Source organism: Danio rerio, chromosome 8 (assembly GCF_049306965.1).
Source record: "Danio rerio strain Tuebingen ecotype United States chromosome 8, GRCz12tu, whole genome shotgun sequence".
NCBI lineage: Eukaryota > Metazoa > Chordata > Actinopteri > Cypriniformes > Danionidae > Danio > Danio rerio.
This window is the reverse complement of record NC_133183.1, coordinates 35,495,726-35,512,128: the sequence shown is the minus strand read 5'-3', so window position 1 is coordinate 35,512,128 and position 16,403 is coordinate 35,495,726. Positions and strand designations below refer to the sequence as shown.

At 33.0% G+C, this 16,403-nt stretch overlaps 1 protein-coding gene across 8 annotated transcripts in view; it reads left to right on the top strand.

Annotated features, from left to right (window-relative positions):
- The window catches only part of lmx1bb (LIM homeobox transcription factor 1, beta b), a 157,927-nt gene that overhangs the window by 14,676 nt on the left and 126,848 nt on the right, over nucleotides 1-16,403 (top strand). For 2 of the 8 annotated variants that reach the window (XM_073909498.1, XM_073909491.1), the window contains exons 1-4: nucleotides 829-1,091; nucleotides 2,517-2,721; nucleotides 2,814-2,893; nucleotides 9,645-9,840. The gene's annotated coding sequence lies outside the window, so the exon portion shown is untranslated. Of the gene's footprint in view, nucleotides 1-828; nucleotides 1,206-2,516; nucleotides 2,722-2,813; nucleotides 2,894-4,167; nucleotides 4,270-7,970; nucleotides 8,001-9,640; nucleotides 9,841-16,403 lie in introns of those variants that run through there. The other 6 variants (XM_073909497.1, XM_073909492.1, XM_073909493.1 and 3 more) reach the window with 5 other exon arrangements.

Sequence of the window (16,403 nt, the reverse complement as noted above, 5' to 3'; positions counted from 1 at the left end):
GGAGGTCATGCAGCGCAAGCAGTTTCTTTTTTTTTTAATAATCATGATGGTCAAGATTAAAGGAGAAACTATTATATTTATAGTGTTTACTAATGGACCGTTCTGCACCAAAATAGGCCATACAATTTACATTAACATTTACAAACTTTAGTTATGTAAAAAAAGGCATAATTTATATTTACTATTATTGTTATTATATGTTATTATATTTATTTATTTTTTCTTTTTGGTTAATGTTTAACTTATTTAGCATAATAAATACATGTTAGTGGTATAGTTACACTGTAAAAAGAAGTAAAATAACGGCTGTTAAATTACAGAAATTTACCATAAAATAACAGACTTTAAAATATAGAAATTTATAAGAAATTTAATGATGTGAAAATAATTCATGTTTTTGAGCATATTATATTAAAACATTAGAATTTAATTAAATTTTACATTATATTATTAACTATTGTAAATTAATTATTAATAATGAATATTATATTGTACATCCCTCCACATCCTACTTTTATTTTAATTTTTTCAAACTCTCAGTCAAAATATATTTTTGTTTATATATATATATATATATATATATATATATATATATATATATATATATATATATATATATATATATATATATATATATATATATATATATATATATATAATAGTGAGTAAGAAAAAGAGCAGGAGTGATGGAGTGTTTGAGTGATTATTGGACAGAGGAAGCTCAAGTCTCCGTCCTCAGATCAGACAGGTGCAGTGACCCCATCCACCTCTGGAGGTGCCACTCGCAGTTTATGGGACATTTATGGCCGGCCAGTGCTCTTTTCCTCCGCCACCTGGAGGCAATAAGAGCTCGGCTTGTAGGAAGCAATGCAGGGCTCCCGGGGGACACCGGCCCTGTTAAGATGTTTATGATTCAGAAAGTGGTCCAGGGGGAAAACACTGACAACTACAGAGGGGGATTTTGTAGAGCGAGCTTGTTTTCTTGTTATGGCCGACACTCCCCCAGAGAGCCGTATTTTTCTGGATTTACTTGCGACTTAAACCGTGCTTAATTACGTTTGTTGGACGATTTCCAGTTGGCCTGATGACTGGTTAGTTACATGTTTCGTGTTTCATTATTTCGAAATCGGTAATCATATTTGTGAAATAAAGAATGCATGAAACGTTTGTAAATTAAAGTTCAAGCGGGTCGCGTCTAAATACAGGTGGGTCTGCACTAATAACTTCATTATGAATGGCATACTTCCTGTTCACTGATGCATAGTTCTGTGGTCCGACCTTGTTTAAAATCATAAATTAAGAATCCATAAATCACGTGGATAGACAGTTTAAGTGATCTCTTTGAATGAAATTGTATATATATATATATATATATATATATATATATATATATATATATATATATATATATATATATATATATATATCACCATCTTAATATACTTTGTTTTTTATATTTATTTATACAATATAAAACCTTTTAAAACCTTACCTTTTGCAGTTATTTGCCTCATTTTCTATTTAATTAGGAAGATCAATTGGTTGCATTTTAGAGTCATATTTTAAGCACCGTTTTTTTGCAGGTCTAGCTGGTTGGATGAAATAATATTTCCTAAAAATTTTGAATGAAGAAATATTAGAAAATTAATTATTTTTTTAAAATACATACTTATTACATCATTTTCTTTTTGGCTTAGACCCTCTATTTAATACATCATATATAATAAAAAAATAGTAATCGGTCAAAGTTTTAAATTAAAAACTAGCATATTGTCATTTCCATATAATTAATTTAAATAACAAACTGGCCAGCGCATTAAATTTTCTTCAGTCACACTGAAACGACAGCCTAAGCTGTCTTCGCTGAGTCTCAAAATATCTTAAAATGTTTTTAGTTTTAAAAATCTAAATTTTAGGCCCTAAAAAGTCTTAAATTCACTGAAATATTGTCTTGTATCGCTCAAATCATTTTAAACGGGTCTTAATTTTCCTTTGTTTTTATGTGAAAGCTACCCAATCGATCTAATACACTTTCAATCACCAACAATACATCTCAAAACTTTTAGCAAAACTATTCATAACTTACATTATAACAGTCTGTTGTGTATACATTTAGTTTTTTAAGAGTTTTTTTTTTAAGTTATGTTAAAAAAATTATGTATACAACTAAGGTCTGCTTGTTTTGACACATCATTTCAAATATGCGGCTAAGACAAAACTAATTAGAGCCATTTAAAAACGTCTTTGCATTTAGCCCTATACAAGTCTAAAAATTGTATTCTTCATGATCCTAAAGAGTTCAGAAACCCTGTATTTTACTTTATTTTTAGTTTTTCATATACTTTTCCTTTTTTTAAACATTATTTTTTTATTATACAACAACAACAACATTAAGAAGAGCACTCAATAATATGCATGAATATGTGTCTTAATTCTGATGTTTCAAAAAGTTAATTAGGCACCTGGAAAGCTGGCGAACCTCTCAGTTATAATGGCTCTGGTGTGTTCTCTTCTAGTCTGTAACTCGTCCTCCATACTGACCTTTGATGGGGTAAAGCGCAGCTATAAATCCTGCACTGAATCCACTCACACCTCCAGGTTTCATCCGGTAACTACATCTGACCACTAAAGCCTTCAGAAGTGCAGGTCTAACAGGAGAGCAGACAAAACTAGTGAATGATGACCAAAACTCGGATACAAACCTGAAGAGCTTCAGTCGTTGTGAGCTGCTTTTCTGCTATAACACTTCCAAGATTTTAACTGTGTGTTTGCCATGTCTGAATAAGTTCTCTACGTTTTGCATTCTGTTTTAGATTTCAATTTAATTGAGGTTTTCTGCAGAAATGTGTGTGGATTAGGTCTGGGCGACAAAAATCTCACCTTATGATTTACTGTAAGTAATTTTATATTATGATAATGATATATATCACAATATAGTGCCATTTCTGTAAATTCATTCATTTACTTCTTTCTATATATTGACCACATGTAAAGTTCTTTTTGTGTTTTAAAGTATAAACTCTAAAATCTACTCATTCATTTGTGACCATATTCTCCCTTTATTTAGAACTTCTAGGCTCAAGCATGTAGAAATCTAAAATAAATACTCAGGAAATATAAACTCTTTTCAGAAACTAATGATTACAGGCCAAACATAAAATAATTGCTAAATAAAATGCATAATATAAACAGTGTACTTTTAAGATTGTAACTTTCTCATAATTCTGCTACGAGTGTGGTGCTGCGTTTACACAACAGTTTGACGGCACAATCGTGTTTATAAAAAAGAATATCAAACACGGAGAAAAAAAACCTTTTGTATGAGGAACTACTTTCTTCCGCCATTAATTCACATCTGATGTCGGAACAGCAAGAACCGTTTCTACTTCACAAATGTCACTTTAGAGATATGATTTGAATGATTCTCCTGCATAATATCTAAAGTGAGGACAAAACAGGTGGTTTTGCTCACATTTTTAGATTATAAGGCTAAAGGGCATATAATGCCATCAGTCTACAGAGATTTCCCAGTGTTTCACTGTTACATTTGGGAGATCACAATGATTATCCTCGAAAAGGCCAAAGCAGTGCAATCCCTATTAGATTACTGTTGAGTTTGCGATCAGGAAAAACGCTAAACACATGCGGGCATTTCTTTTCTTTCTTTTTACTGAACTAGTCTGCAGTAACGATAACTGGAGACTTATTAGAAACAAACAGATGGCCAACCAAAAAGTAACTCAGGGATATACAAAGAGTGGCCAACACAAAATACATATATTCCTAATATTCAAAGTCCCATCTCACACTCAACAAACTACAATTACTATGGTATAAATACAACACTACCGCATACAAAAGAGAGATCAACTTAGAATGTCACTTATCAGTTTAGTAATGATTAGATCAGCTGTAGTTAGAAATTACTATGTTTTTCTCTTCTAAATTCTTATTATGCCCTCTCTGTCGCCGTCTTGTGGAAGAACAGCTTCAACCGTTTTTACTCTGCTCAATGACATGCATCGATGCGCTGTCTTTACGAAATTATGAATATTTAAAATAGGCTCTGTCCTTTTAAATAAACTGCATAGTTGCTAAACAACTACATTCTCAAGCCTCAAAAAAACATTATGTTGTCCAACAGCAGCAATATTTGTCAAACTGTAGAGTTTCCTCTTCTTGTTGCTGTATGTGGGCAGAGTAATACACAAGTGTGAAGGGTGAAGAGGGTGACGAAGCTGGACATTTTAACCCCAACATTGCGACAGGGTGAGACATTTCTTTTCATAAAATAGCCAGTAGTGTTTTGTTTATATCACAGCTTGATGTTATTAGGCTGGCTTGTCAAAGCCAGACTACTGAAATGCTATTTAAACTTATTATTATATTTTTTATTATTCTTCTGAGACTAAATTTCTGACTCTATCTCCTCCTAGAGCTTTTGAGCTATTACCACCAAACTCGCTCCAGACCTCCAAACTATTCTGACTCGTGTTGCTATATCTCCTCAGACTGATCCCACTTTCGGTTTTCCGAAAAACGTCCCGGGACTGCCGGAAAAATCCCATAGGCTTAACATTGGATCAAACTTTGTGAGCTCATAACTCTGCGTCAGACTGTCACACAGACTTCTAACTGGGCTCATTTAACTCAGACTATCAAACTGCCAATGACTGATCACCTTTAAACTTTCTAGCCACGCCCTAGCAACCACTTTTTGACCCTAGTAACTGTCCCATAGACTTCTATTCAAAAGACTCTCATTGACTTAACATGGGATCAAACTTTATGAGCTCATAACTCTACATCAGACTGTCCTACAGACTAATGGCTGAGCTCATTTAACTCCTATTACCAAACTGCCAATAACTGATGAGCTTTTAACTTTCTAGCCACACCCCTAACTACCACATACTGCACCCTAGCAACTGTCCCGTAGACTTCCATTACAAAAGACTCTCATTGACTTAACATGGGATCAAACTTTGTGAGCTCATAACTCTGCATCAGACTGTTCTACAGACTAATGGCTGAGCTCATTTAACTCCGACTACCAAACTGCCAATAACTGATGAGCTTTTAACTTTCTAGCCACACCCCTAACTACCACATACTGCACCCTAGCAACTGTCCTGTAGACTTCCATTACAAAAGACTCTCATTGACTTAACATGGGATCAAACTTTGTGAGCTCATAACTCTGCATCAGACTGTCATAGAGACTAATGGCTGAGCTGATTTAACTCAGTCTAGCCAGCAGCCAATCACTGATGGCCTTTTAACTTTCTAGCCACACCCCTAACTACCACATACTGCACCCTAGCAACTGTCCTATAGACTGTAATTAGCTGTGCTATTAAATGCTTATAATTCTAACATGCTAATGACATGCCAATCATGCTAGCAACATGCTACTCATATGCTAATCATGCTAATGACATGCTAACCCATACTGGAAACATGCTAATGACATGCTAATTTGTACTAGAATCATGCTAGTAACATGCTAATTTATACTAGACTCACGTTAATAACTTGCCTACATGCATATCTTTGCTTAGCAGTGTCCTATTGACTTGGGGGATGGCTCATCTGACTCAGACAACCAATGAGCATCTCAATATGATAATGAAGCTCACAAGCCACGCCCCCAAATTGATTCCATAGACTTCCATTAAAATAGGCCAAGATGCATATCTTCGCATAGCAGTGTCATAGAGACATGGGAGTTGGTTCATTTGACTAAGACAGCCAACCACATTCAAGTTCACTCTGTAACCTCGCCCATAGCAACAAAACAGAGTACCCTAACAACCATTCATCAACAGCTATATCCCAGCATCGGAACATCGTAGAGACTTGGAGATTGGCTCGTTTGACTCATGCTAGCAAACGGAACTTCCTATATGCTACACATGCTAGCAGTGATTAGCTACATGCTAATATTGACTAGCCAAGTACTGTAACTTGCTAGAAATGCTTACTAAGTATAAATGTTTTATCAAGCATGTATGTGGGGTTTGCCTAGTAACCACCCAGGGTACCCTAGCAACTGCCTAGCAACCACCCAAATTACCCTAGCAACCAACTAGCAACCACCTAGCAACAGCCTAGTAATGCCTTAGTAAGGGCCTAGCGACCACTCAGGACACCCTAGCAACCGCCTAGCAACGCCTTAGCAACCACTCAGAATACCCTAGCAACCACCTAGCAACACCTTAGCAACCACTTGGGACACCTTAGCAACCGCCTAGCAACGCCTTAGCAACCACCTAGCAACCACTCAGGACACCCTAGCAACTGCCTAGCAACGCCTTAGCAACCACCTAGCAACCACTCAGGACACCCTAGCAACCACCCAGCAACCACTTGGGATACCTTAGCAACCGCCTAACAACACCTTAGCAACCACCTAGCAACCAGTCAGAACACCCTAGCAACCGCCTAGCAACGCCTTAGCAACCACCTAGCAACCACTCAGGACACCCTAGCAACCACCTAGCAACACCTTAGCAACCACCTAGCAACCACTCAGGACACCCTAGCAACCGCCTAGCAACGCCTTAGCAACCACTCAGAATACCCTAGCAACCACCTAGAAACATTTAGCAACCGCCTAGCAACCACCTAGGACTCCTTAGCAACCACCTAGCAACACCTTAGCAACCACCTACCAACCACTCAGAACACCCTAGCAACCACCTAGCAACACCTTAGCAACCACCTAGCAACCACTCAGGACACCATAGTAACCACCTAGCAACACCTTAGCAACCACTTAACAACCTCTCAGAACACCCTAGCAACCGCCTAACAACACCTTAGCAACCACCTAGCATCCATTCAGAACACCCTAGCAACATCTTAGCAACCACACAGAACACCCTAGCAACTGCCTAGCAAGACCTTAGCAACCACCTAGCAACCAATCAGAACACCCTAGCAACTGCCTAGCAACAACCTAGCAACCACTCAGAACACCCTAGCAACCGCCTAGCAATGCCTTAGCAACCACCTAGCAACCACTCAGAACACCATAGCAACCACCTAGCAACATCCTAGCAACCGCCTAGCAACATCTTAGCAACCACATAGCAACCACTCAGGACACCCTAGCAACGACTTAGCAACCACTCAGAATACCCTAGCAACCACCTAAGCATGCTATGTGACATGCTAATTCATACTAGAATCATGCTAGTAACATGCTAATTCATACTACAATCATGCTAATAACATGCTAATTCATACTAGAATCATGCTAATAACATGCTAATGCATGCTAGGATCATGCTAATAACATGCTAATTCACGCTAGAATCATGCTAGTAACATGCTAATTCATACTATAATCATGCTAATACCATGCTAATTCATGCTAGAATCATGTGAGTAACATGCTAATTCATGCTAGAATGATTCTAGTAACATGCTAATTCATACTAGAATAATGCTAATTCATGCTAGAATCATGCTAATAACCTGCTAATTCATACTAGAATCATGCTAGTAACAGGCTAATTCATACTAGAATCATGCTAGTAACATGCTAATGCATGCTAGTATCATGCTAGTAACATGCTAATTCATGTTAGAATCATACTTGTAACATGCTAATTCATCCTAGAATCATGCTAGTAACATGCTAATTCATACTAGAATCATGCTAGTAGCATGCTAATTCATACTAGAATCATGCTATTAACATGCTAATTCATGCTAGAATTATGCTAATAAAATGCTAATTTGTACTACACTCATGCTAATAACATGCTAATCCATGCTAGAATCATGCTAATTCATGCTAGAATCATGCTAATAACATGCTACTTATACTTTTTCAAACTGTTTTTAAACTAAATAAACTATTACCAACAGGCTTTGTCAAGCCAGCCTCAAAGTTTGTCTCGACGAACTTTACTGTCTAGTTCACATTTATTCCTTTATTGTTTATCCAATGCCTTCATAAGGATTCAGTAAAACTGTAATACATATGCCAGGTCAGTAGTTGGTGCTGTCACATTTACACTAAACAGTACCTGTAAGGAAATGATGGCTCCGCAATGATGGCTGATGCTGGGTTCCACACAAATGATTTGTTTTGGGACACCATGAAGGACTTCAGTTAGCTTATTAGGTTTTACAAATATAAGTGGATTGCGCATAAAACAATTAAGTTGGCCTTCAAAAAGCTGAAGAATTGTTTTGTTTCAGCTCATTTTAAATAAGTAGTTTGAACAAACAGCAAATGTTTTAGTGTATTATTGTACACTATGAACAATAATGTCATGTATTATTAGTGTAGTATAGTTTGTCTCCATATTTGGTTGTAACGTGAAGTAAATCCTGATGATTTTTAAAGACTCACATTTTCAGGTGTTGACATGGAAATGACAATAGCAGCATTTTTCAAAACTTTCACTTTTTAACCAATTTCCAGATTCGTGCATTTCCAGTCCAAAAAAGCAAAAGGCAAAACGCATTAAAAAGTATATCCTGTATTTGGCTGAAAATATGTACACAGCCCCTTGATGTTGCATGTCCTAGTTGCCTACAGTATTTGACTGCTTTATTGTGTGTGCAAATTTCCCAGACTGGGCTTGCCATAATTTTTCAGACTTTAGGGTTCTCTTCAATTGTTTTTTTTTAAAGTGTTTACACTTTTGCTGAAAAACCTGTTGCTTTTAAATCAATTAGTTTGCTTTACTTTAAAGAAATGAGTAGACCTTTTGATAAACTATGTGGCATGTAGGCTCAGTGGCTAGCATTGTCGCCTCACTGCAGCTATATATATTTATTTATAGTATAGTTATACAGTTAAAGTCAGAATTAGTAGTCCCCTGAATTATTAGCCCCCACCCCCCCCCCTTTACTTTTTTCCCAATTTCTTCAACACATTTCTAAACATAATAGTTTTAATGACTCATTACTAATAACTGATTTATTTTATCTTTGCCATGATGACAGTAAATAATATTTTACTAGATATTATTCAAGAAACTTCTATACAGCTTAAAGTGACATTTAAAGGCCTAACTAGGGTAATTAGGTTAACTAGGCAGGTTAGGGTAATTAGGCAAGTTATTGTATAATGATGGTTTGTTCTGTAGACTGTCAAAATTAAATATAGCTCAAAGGGGCTAATAATTTTTATCCTAAAATGTTTTTTTTTTAATTAAAAACTGCTAGAACTTTTATTCTAGCCAAAATAAAACAAATAAGACTTTTTATCAGACATACAAATAACAAATAAGACTTATTATCAGACATACTGTATATACTAATATATATAGTTGTGTCAAATTAAAAGTTCCAAATTACAACAGGTTTTTACTTTAAGTAAAGTCAACTTTTCGCTTTCAAAGCAATGGGTTTAATCACTGTTTGTTTGTTTTTTTAAGTAACCAATCGATTTTAACAGTAAAAATGTGAATGAGTGACCAATGACAACAGCATGCTTCTGATACTAGACAACATTTGAATTATATAATTGTCATAAAAATCATTGGTCCACATTGGTGGAGGTGAGAAACCATACATTTTTGAATGCTTATATCTTCTAAATGTAAATTTCAGCTAATTAACCTCAAATCGATACCAACACGAAAACTTTGATTTGATGACGCTCTGCTCTTGTTAGACAGATGGAGAGCGGTGGATCGCCACATGCAGAGGACTCTCGATGTGTTGATAGAGATGAGGGCTGCTGGACAGATCAGAAATGCTGGCTTTTGACAGACGCTGCACAGATCTTCCTCTCCAGATCAGCAGCTGAGGAACATCTGGAGACACTGAGCTGCAGGAACAACGCTGAGGAAACTGTCGCACCTCTTCGTTTAGGTGATGTATTTAGTGAAACCTGTGATTAGTTTCATTATAGTTAACTATAGTACTAACTACAGTTGATGTCACAATTATTAGCCCTCCTGTGAATTTCCCTTTTTTAAAAAAACATTTTAAAGTCAATATTATTAGCTAACCTAAGCAGTATATAGATATTTTTTGATTGTCTAAAGAACAAACCACTGTTATACAATAACTTGCCTAATTACCCCAACTTGCCTAATTAATCTAATTACCATAGTTAACCCTTAAATGTCACTTTAAGCTGTATAGAAGTGTATTGGAAAATATCTAATAAAATGTTATTTACTATCATCATGGCAAAGATTAAATAAATCAGTTATAATAGTTGTACTGTAGTCCAGGGGTCCATTCTTCGTACCTCGCTTAAATGATCTGAGGATTTGACCAATGCTGAATATTTTAATCTTGATAACTGATCTCTGGCTAGTTTGGTTCCTCAAAGTTTACGAATAAGATTAAAATGTCTGGTTGAACTGATCTGAGATCGCTGCTTGTGTTGTGAAGGACAGATCTATCGATTCTCAAAATCATGATCAGCAATGCAACAATTGGCTGACGGCACAGCGACGTAATGACATCATCTGATCAATCTTCAATTATTTATGTGGGCAAAATTACAGAAAATTCGTTGTAAACCGTAAATGATATGCAATATCTTTCCACATTTGTTGTGGCTGCAGGCTTTACGCTTTCATTTAGCAATTTATTCAGTGTTACATTTAGAGCTGATTTTCTTATAGGAAGCCTATTCAACTTAATCAGCCTAAGGAATAACTAAAGGAATGACTTATAATGGTTTCCTGGATCGTGTCAAATCATAAATAACCAAATCCAGCTAATTGAGTAATCCACATAAGAAGAACGGACCTCAGATGAGTAACAAAACCACAACAACAGTGAGTTTTATATATATATATATATGTATATATGTATATATGTATATATATATATATATATATATGTTGATTATCGAGAAAAAATATAGCTTAAAGGGGCTAATAATTTTGAACTTAAAATGGTGTTTAAAAAACTAAAAATTGCTTTTATCCTAGCCGAAATAAAACAAATAAGACTTTCTCCAAAATAAAAACAATATCAGACAAACTGTGAAAATGTCCTTGCTCTGTTAAACATCATTTGGAAAATATTTAAAAAAGAAGAGAAATTTTTTTTTGAAGGGGCCTAATAATTCTGACTTCAACTGTATGTATTTATTATATATATATATATATATATATATATATATATATATATATATATATATATATATATATATATATATATATATATATATATATATATACACACGTGTGTGTGTGTGTGTGTGTGTGTGTGTGTGTGTGTGTGTGTGTGTGTGTGTGTGTGTGTATATACACATCATGTGTATGTGTATATATGAAGATTTTTTTTTTGCTTCATAATTATCAACACCACATGTATAGACAGCACATGATAGAACTAATTAGATTTAGTTGTGTTTTAATTGTAAATCTTTTACTGTATATATATATTCATATATATATATATATATATATATATATATATATATATATATATATAATAAGAGTTATGATAATATAAAAATGATAAATACAATAAATATATTAAATTATATATATTGTTTATAGAGGCTCATTAATAAATATATCACCTATCTTTATTAATATTAATATTAAAATAATAATATTAGTATCAGCGGAGTAGCAGTAATGAATAGGTTGAAAGTAAAAAGCGCCCGACCAGAAGGGCCTGTCAGTCCTCAAAGCGGCTGAAGTTGACATCTTGATGTGAGCCAATCACCTTGATCCCTGGGTTTCCCCTTTAATTACCATAATTACAAACCAGTCCCTAATTTTCAGCCCTCAGCGGGCCCTCCAATGCAAGAGACTCTAAATCTATGGAGAACATCTCAGTGAAAGACTGGTTACACACATTTCAATTTAAGAAGTTATTCCTCCCACAACAGAGAAGCAGGCGATGTGTGTTGTACATGGCACGTATCCTAAAATCAGACTCGGAGCCGCCACTGAGCCTGCCTTTGCCACGGGATGAATAAATCAGGCTGGAGAAGAAGCCCGTGAACAAGACAACCATCTGCTGAAAAGCATCGTAAATTGTGTTCGCTTTGAGAAACGTTTGCATCCCTTCAGTTGCTCTGGAAGGATTTGAAGGACTCATAAAAGACTTAACAATCACTCTTTTCTGTAACAGCAGTCTAAATACAAGAGATTAAATGAGTTTTTCCTCATGATTTAATAGAATGAATTGTTTGTAACTTGGGTTAGTGTTGCTTTCATAGACCTGTCTGTTAAGATTTTGTTTTTTAATATTATTATTATTATTTTTTTTTATCTTTATTATTATTATTATTATTATTATTATTATTATTATTATTATTATATTATTATTATTTATCAGTTGTTGTTGTTGTTGTTGTTATTTTTTATCAGTTGATATTAGTATTGTTGGTGTTATTATTATTATTATTGTTATTATTATTATTTGTCAGTTATTATTATTATTATTTGTCAACTGTTGGTGTTGTTATTAATATTATTATTATTATTATTTGTCAATTGTTCTTTTTATTAATAATAATAATATTTGTCATTGTTATAATTATTATTGTTGTTGTTAACTTTTATAACTTTTTTTCTCGATTTTGATAGTCAAAATACAACTTTTTTTTTCTTTTGCAGCAGTTTATCAATTTTTACAGAAATCAGAAAATACACATATTTTTATGTTTTTGTTTTTCCTTGAAACATAATGAACCATAAATCCCCACTTCAGCAGCACTTATTTTATTCATATATTTAGCCTGAAGTTTTTTAGAGATATGCTTTGATACTTTGCTAATTATATACAACATTTTATTCTACAATGAATTTTTATTTAATTTTCTATTGTTTTATTTAATTTTATTTATTCACTGTATTTTCGGGGTGATATACAGTAAGATTGCCCAAATCCCGCCTGAATAAATTTTTGACTATAATGTCCAAAATAAAAGAATAAAAGATTATTTTATGCTCAATTATTCAGATTGTGTGCTAGAAATGCATGCAAATTGAGATTTTTAACAATGTTTTAATTTGCATAATTAAACAACATTTAAGAAAGCTCAAAATAAATTCTTTTTTTTTCTTTTATTCTCACTTTTAAAAAAAAAATACAAATTACCAAAATCGTCAGTTTCATTGTGACATTTTCCAGATTGAATATAGAAATCAAAAACATATTATCTCAACACAGTGCCGATGTTAGCTATACCTAAAATAGTCTGTTTGATCTTAAGCTAACTTTGATCTGCTTCAGATCCTGGCCTCAGATAAAGGACTGCTGGATGAAAGCCTAAAACTAGTGAAATTTGTATGGCTCTGAAACGTTTGACTTTATTTCTATAGTATCATTCAAAGCTTTCTCTCATCACCTCATTTTATGGGCACTTATGGAATGTTCATCAACTTTTAAAAGATATTTTTTTTAAATTAGAGTTAATTAAGCCATATACATTCTTAATCACAGAATATCCAAACATTAAACTTGCAAGTAAACTTTCTTCCTATATTTACTTTAAAAATATGACATGTTTTGTACCTGTGTGGAATGATATTACTAAATACACTATTGATTAATTTATTATTATAGATTTTCTGACCAGTTAACCTTTTAAAGATTTTATTAAGAAGTATATTGTATGGACTTAAATTTGATTTAAACCTATTTCCTTTTTTTTTTTTTTTTTCACAACACACACAAATTAGTGTCACCAAAAATTATCTAGGAAAGTTACTTAGAGTAAAACGCGATTGTTCTCTATATCTACAATCAAAATTATATCCTTAGAATGGTAATGTCTAAATCCTTAAGCTATTCAAGTCAAATATGTTAACATTATCATAATTCAACAATTATCAAACAAGTTAAATCAATTATAAAGCTTTTAATGATACAAGTACAGCACTTTTTAATCTTTTAAATGGATTTTGTGTGTGTGTGTGTGTGTGTGTGTGTGTGTGTGTGTGTGTGTGTGTGTGTGTGTGTGTGTGTGTGTGTGTGTGTGTGTGTGTGTGTGTGTGTGTGTGTGTGTGTGTGTGTGTGTAAAGTATAGTTAATAGTTGTTGCATAATAAATTTTTTTGAAAATTCTAAAAAATAGCACGACTTTCTTTCGCATGTGTGTTGACAAATAACATTTTATAAAGCGCTATAAATATAAACTGGATCTTAACTTACAGCTTACAGTATAGGTTATGTTAACCTTTTGAAACAAACACCTTTAAATCAAATTGAAGCTGAAGTAAAACGTTGAGTGTCCGCTGGGGGGCGGTATTGACCCTTGATATAACACAAGTGAGCGTGAGCTGAAAACTGAACAGAGAAAGTCATCAGCTGTCAGTGCCGAAGAACAAATAACAGAAAAAATGATAATGATCAACATTTATTTGTCTTTGAAATTGATCAATCGTTAATACAAATGAAAAACTATAACTTATAAATAGTCTACAATTTATGACAAAACATACAATCAAAGTATTAGAAGGTAGATAGTCTATTTATCCGAATTGCCAATATGATTCGTGTGTTGTTGTTATTAATTTAGTCAAAGTGGTTATCCACTTACCCAATCTCGTAATTCCACCAAATAATCATAAACGAAAATTTGCGTAATTGTACAGTTTTAAGAAACTTCTTTATGAATAACTTTTGCGTATACAATTAGAAGGAAAATGCAACGTCTGTCTTTGTTAAATAATGATAATCTGGTTTAATAAATACGTTGTTTTATTCCCAATCAGTGGCGATTCCATCCAATTTATCATTTGCAATGGATACAAATAACTAAAATATATGTTTTATATTCTTTTATATTGTTTTCAATTTTCTGAAAAGCGCGAAGGTTCATGATAGCAAAACGCATTAACGGATGAAAGTAAATCCGAACATGAAAGTTCACTGCCACCTAAATTTACCTTATTGTGCTCCTCACTGCCATTTGCAGGATTGACTTGTTTTTTGAGGATTTGTCTAGTTAAGTCATGGTGAACCCGTTTTCTCCAAACAGCTCCAGGTTTTACTTAATACGGAATAAAAAAGTATTTAGCATATTAATGTGCCTTTATCGATAAAGTTATTCAATCTTTAATTGTCGCATGCTGTACAAATGGCAATAAATAAAAGAAAAAAATAGCTAAAATTAATCTAACTTGTGTAGAATAAAATCTATAACTGAAATTATGTATTTATGTATTTTTACATTAAGACAATTTGATGTTATGATACTTTAAAAAGCAGAATAGGTTGTAACTATAAACAATTGATTACATTTTTTAGCATAAAGTTACTGACTTATCTGTCTTGTTACATTTTTTCTTTGTTTATTTTACATTTCTAATTGTATTTTTAATGTTTAGCAAATTTTATAACCGTTGTCTCGTATTGTTTTTATTATTATTACTATTGTTGTTGTTGTTGTTAATATTATTATTATTATTATTATTATAAGCAATTATAAGAAGTAGTAGTCTGTAAAAGGGTATACATTTTTGTGCAAATCCATTAAAATGTAGTTTGTCAATTGGTACTTAAATGTAAATCTGTACATATGTAGGCTAATACTGTTTGTAAATCTAGTCCGTTTTTTGTAGCAATAAAAGCGCTTAGCATCGTTAGATGGCAGTGATGCTCTCAGTGCGCATCATCGCGCCGCGTGAACAAACACCGCACTGCTATCAAAGAAATAAGAGGCAGCTTTCAAGTTATGTCTGACGTGTAGCGACTGCGCTTCATTTTCTGCCATAAATGTTTGTGCATCGTACACAAAACATAATATTGTTGTTTCATTTTGAGGATTATTGTTATTATTGCAACTACTATAAAATATATAATAAATAATAATGCACAGAGATTATTATTATTAGGCCTAATTATTGTCGCTGTCATAATATTATTACATTGTTGTTGGTGGTTTTGGTATGATTACCCTTTTTATATTTATTCGATTTGTGTCTGGTTTCATTTTCTAAGTTCTATATAATTAATATTATAACAACATATTAGCTATTTAATTGTGAAATGTGAACTCTTTGATAACTCAGATCGCATTATTGACTCCGTGATTCAAACTATCCCCTCCGGAAATTGATTTGTTTTATTAAACTATTTAAATCTGATTTTATTTATTTTGAATAGAAAAAATGGAAATAATCAAAATACACTTTGTAGTTTATTTTCATTTGAAGAGCGCTATTTATTTAGATTTAGACGAATAATAATAATAATAATAGTAATAATAATAATATTAATAATAAAACTGTTTATTACTAACCTACACTTTGAATACTGCGAGACCGGACATGTCTTCAAATATCGGTCTGTTTATTAATATATACATTGATTATAAACATTTTTAATGTAAACGCTGTTTAAAAAAACGAAATAGCTAAACATCTGAATTTAATTATTTTAATTATGTTTCTACATTTTCCAGTATATTTTTAAAAATACATATTTTTAAAATTACAATTGTTTAAT